Below are 5303 nucleotides of genomic sequence, written 5' to 3' on the forward strand. Positions count from 1 at the left end.
TACTTTCAGGGGATTAAGAAGTTGCAAAAAGAAGAGGAAAGGATCCAGGATACCTTCAGATGCCTCTAAAGCTAAATTGGAGGCTTTGCAGAGACTCTCCTTGAGGTAGGCTCACATTTGTTCTCATCTGTCCTATATATCAGGTGTAATTGACTTTCCCTCTTAGACTATAACACTGATCCCTCTTGTCAAGAATTCTGAGAATTGCAAACCTCAAGGGTATAGAACACAGAAAATAGTACAGAGTTGCCAAAAGACCATCTGGTGCAACATCTAATAAGAATATTTTCCCTTGAATCTAGTGATTTGACTTAAGAAATTAGTTATGTTTTCAAACATCAATCCACTAGTGCAAACTGAAATAAAAATTATATGCTAATATTGTCTATTTTTGTTTTATCATATCAATGGATTCATTATGGATGCAAGGGGATATTTCTATATATATTCATAAATGAAATCTATTTAACGCTTTGTTTAGTTATTGTTGTCAAATTTTATCAGAGTTAGATTAGCTCTACAAAATCAATTGAAGAGAATGCCTAATTATTATGGGACTATCTTTATAGTATGAGAATTACCTATTTCTTAAATGTTTGGAAGTATTTGCCTACATTTATTCCTTATTTCTGAAAGAGGTACCAGTGTTTCATGGTGCAACAATGTTTTACTAATTGAAGTGTAGCTTTGTGGCTTTTGCCAGGCTTAACTATGGGGTAATTGAATTATATTGAGGGCAGCTATATTGGACACCTGTATAAGATATAATGATCTGTACTCAGCTTCCCTTTACCTTTATCTACCTTTCTCAAAAAAAGACTTTACAGATACCAAATATTCTATATTTGCTTTCTGAAGCATGAAAAATTGGGTCATAGTGTGTAATGCTTTTTCCTTGAAGCATTTTATAGCTCCCAGTTGTAAGAAAGAAAATGCTATATGGCTAGAGCTACTACTTATATTTTCCCTTGTTTACTGTGTAGGATTTGTAATGAGTGGATTCTTGAAAATACCTTGATACATTGTATATATTTAAATTTCAATGTTGAAAGGAAGAAAATTAACATTTATTAAAGATTTCATATATTTAAAGTACTGTAGTAGGTTAATTGACAACAATTTGTCAAACATAATATTTGAATATCTGTATTTATCTTTTCTAGGCCTATAATTGAGATGTTTTAATAATGACTTTCACTTAATTTTCCAACTAGTTTTAAAATTCTGGCACTTGATCTTATTTTAATTTTATAAACACATTTATAATAATGTTTCTCTTAGCATTTAATTAAATATAATTATATAAAAGTTCACAATAGAGTTCCGGTGCCGCCGCTGCGGCCGCTGAAGTCTTAGGCTGCTGCTGCCGCGGCCGCTGGTGCTGGGGCCGGGGCCGGTGGCTAGGCAGGGCTCGGGCCCGGCCGGGCAGCTCCGGAACGGCGGGGGAGAGGGGCCGGGAGGCGGGGGCCGTGCTGCCCGCTCTCTTCTGCCTCAGCACCGCCGCCCGCGGGGCTGGGACCCGATGCGGTTAGAGTCGCGGAGCCTGGAGGAACCCGGAGCATCACTAGCAGCCAGGAAACAACTATTTAACAAGTCAACCATGTCCAGAATGATCTTAGCTTCATTATGGTTTCTGCTTTGGGACAGCCACGCATCTAATCTCTGAAAGTAATTTTGTATATAAAACTTGTAAACAATCAGAAACAATGCCTCCAAGACCATCTTCAGGTGAACTGTGGGGCATCCACTTGATGCCCCCAAGAATCTTAGTAGAATGTTTACTACCAAATGGAATGATAGTGACTTTAGAATGCCTCCGTGAGGCTACATTAATTACTATAAAGCATGAACTATTTAAAGAAGCAAGAAAATACCCTCTGCATCAACTTCTTCAAGATGAATCTTCTTACATTTTCGTAAGTGTTACCCAAGAAGCAGAAAGGGAAGAATTTTTTGATGAAACAAGACGACTTTGTGACCTTCGGCTTTTTCAACCCTTTTTAAAAGTAATTGAACCAGTAGGCAACCGTGAAGAAAAGATCCTCAATCGAGAAATTGGTTTTGCTATTGGCATGCCAGTGTGTGAATTTGATATGGTTAAAGATTCAGAAGTACAGGACTTCTGAAGAAATATTCTCAATGTTTGTAAAGAAGCTGTGGATCTTAGGGATCTTAATTCACCTCATAGTAGAGCAATGTATGTCTACCCTCCAAATATAGAATCTTCACCGGAACTGCCAAAGCACATATATAATAAATTAGATAAAGGGCAGATAATAGTAGTGATTTGGGTGATTGTTTCTCCAAATAATGATAAGCAGAAGTATACTCTGAAAATCAACCATGACTGTGTTCCAGAACAGGTGATTGCTGAAGCAATCAGGAAAAAAACTCGAAGTATGTTGCTATCATCTGAACAACTAAAACTCTGTGTTTTAGAATATCAGGGCAAATATATTTTAAAAGTATGTGGATGTGATGAATACTTCCTAGAAAAATATCCTCTGAGTCAATATAAGTATATAAGAAGCTGTATAATGCTTGGAAGGATGCCCAATTTGATGCTGATGGCCAAAGAAAGCCTCTACTCTCAACTGCCAATGGACTGTTTTACAATGCCATCTTATTCCAGGCGCATCTCCACAGCTACACCATATATGAATGGAGAAACATCTACAAAATCCCTTTGGGTTATAAATAGTCCTCTCAGAATAAAAATTCTTTGTGCCACTTATGTGAATGTAAATATTCGAGACATTGACAAGATCTGTGTTCTCACAGGTATCTACCATGGAGGAGAACCCTTATGTGACAATGTGAACACTCAAAGAGTACCTTGTTCCAATCCCAGGTGGAATGAATGGCTGAATTATGATATATACATTCCTGATCTTCCTTGTGCTGCTCGACTTTGCCTTTCCATTTGTTCTGTTAAAGGCCGAAAGGGTGCTAAAGAGGAACACTGTCCACTGGCCTGGGGAAATATAAACCTATTCGATTACACAGATACTCTGGTATCTGGAAAAATGGCTTTGAATCTTTGGCCAGTACCTCATGGATTAAAAGATTTGCTAAAACCTATTGGTGTTACTGGGTCAAATCCAAATAAAGAAACTCCATGCTTAGAGTTGGAATTTGACTGGTTCAGCAGTGTGGTAAAGTTTCCAGCTATGTCAGTGATTGAAGAGCATGCCAATTGGTCTGTATCCCGAGAAACGGGTTTAATTATTCCCATGCAGGACTGAGTAACAGACTAGCTAGAGACAATGAATTAAGAGAAAATGACAAAGAACAGCTCTGAGCAATTTGTACACGAGATCCTCTATCTGAAATCACTGAACAAGAGAAGGATTTTCTGTGGAGCCACAGACACTATTGTGTAACTATTCCTGAAATTCTACCCAAATTGCTTCTGTTGGTTAAATGGAATTCTAAAGATGAAGTAGCCCAGATGTACTGCTTGGTAAAAGATTGGCCTCCAATCAAACCTGAACAAGCTATGGAGCTTCTGGACTGTAATTACCCAGATCCTATGGTTCGAGGTTTTGCTGTTCGATGCTTGGAAAAATATTTAACAGATGACAAACTTTCTCAGTACCTAATTCAGCTAGTACAGGTCCTAAAATATGAACAATATTTGGATAACCTGCTTGTGAGGTTTTTACTCAAGAAAGCATTGACTAACCAAAGGATTGGTCACTTTTTCTTTTGGCATTTAAAATCTGAGATGTACAACAAAACAGTTAGTCAGAGGTTTGGCCTGCTTTTGGAGTCCTATTGTTGGGCATGTGGGATGTATTTGAAGCATCTGAATAGGCAAGTGGAAGTTATGGAAAAACTCATCAACTTAACTGACATTCTCAAACAAGAGAAGAAAGATGAAACACAAAAGGTACAGATGAAGTTTCTAGTTGAGCAAATGAGGCGACCAGATTTCATGGATGCTGTTCAAGGCTTTCTATCTCCGCTAAACCCTGCTCATCAGCTAGGAAATCTCAGGCTTGAAGAGTGCCGAATTATGTCCTCTGCAAAAAGGCCACTGTGGTTGAATTGGGAGAACCCAGACATCATGTCAGAGTTACTGTTTCAGAACAATGAGATCATCTTTAAAAATGGAGATGATTTACGGCAAGATATGCTAACACTTCAAATTATTCGCATTATGGAAAATATCTGGCAAAATCAAGGTCTGGATCTTCGGATGTTATCTTATGGTTGTCTGTCAATTGGTGACTGTGTGGGACTGACTGAGGTGGTTAGAAGTTCTCACACTATCATGCAAATTCAGTGCAAAGGTGGCCTAAAAGGCACCCTGCAGTTCAACAGCCACACGCTACATCAGTGGCTCAAAGACAAGAACAAAGGAGAAATATATGATGCAGCCATTGATTTGTTTACACGTTCATGCGCTGGATATTGCGTTGCCACCTTCATTTTGGGAATTGGAGATCGTCACAATAGTAACATCATGGTCAAAGATGATGGACAACTGTTTCATATAGATTTTGGACACTTTTTGGATCACAAGAAGAAAAAATTTGGTTATAAAAGAGAATGTGTGCCATTTGTTTTGACACAAGATTTCTTAATAGTGATTAGTAAAGGAGCCCAAGAATGCACAAAGACAAGAGAATTTGAGAGGTTTCAGGAGATGTGTTACAAGGCTTATCTAGCTATTCGGCAGCATGCCAATCTCTTCATAAATCTTTTCTCAATGATGCTTGGCTCTGGAATGCCAGAACTACAGTCTTTTCATGATATTGCATACATTCGAAAGACACTAGCCTTAGATAAAACTGAGCAAGAGGCTTTGGAATATTTCATGAAACAAATGAATGATGCACATCATGGTGGCTGGACAACAAAAATGGATTGGATCTTCCACACAATTAAGCAGCATGCTTTGAACTGAATTGATGATAACTGAGAAACTGACAATTTGGATTCTACACTGCACTGTTATTAACTGTCAGCAGGCAAAGACTGGTTGCATAGGAATTGCACAGTCCATGAACAGCATTAGAATTTACAGCAAGAACAGAATAAAATATTATATAATTTAAATAATGTAAACACAAACAGGGTTTGATAGCACTAAACTAGTTAATTTCAAAATTGAGCTTTAGAATAATGCGCAATTTCATGTTATGCCTTAAGTGCAAAAAGGTAAACTTTAAAGATTGTTTGTATCCTTTTTTAAAAAACAAAACAAAACAAAAAAATCCCCAAAATATATAGAAATGATGGAAAAGGGAAAAAAAAAAAAAAAAGTTCACAATAATTTAATAGAAATATTTTATTAG

The 5303-nt window shown here is 37.4% G+C and overlaps 1 pseudogene; it reads left to right on the forward strand.

Annotated features, from left to right (window-relative positions):
• Positions 1 to 1339: 1339 nt before the first annotated feature.
• LOC119507148 lies at positions 1340 to 5098 on the forward strand (annotated as a pseudogene).
• Positions 5099 to 5303: the final 205 nt, after the last annotated feature.

This window comes from Choloepus didactylus, chromosome 12 (genome assembly GCF_015220235.1).
Source record: "Choloepus didactylus isolate mChoDid1 chromosome 12, mChoDid1.pri, whole genome shotgun sequence".
NCBI classification, from domain to species: domain Eukaryota; kingdom Metazoa; phylum Chordata; class Mammalia; order Pilosa; family Megalonychidae; genus Choloepus; species Choloepus didactylus.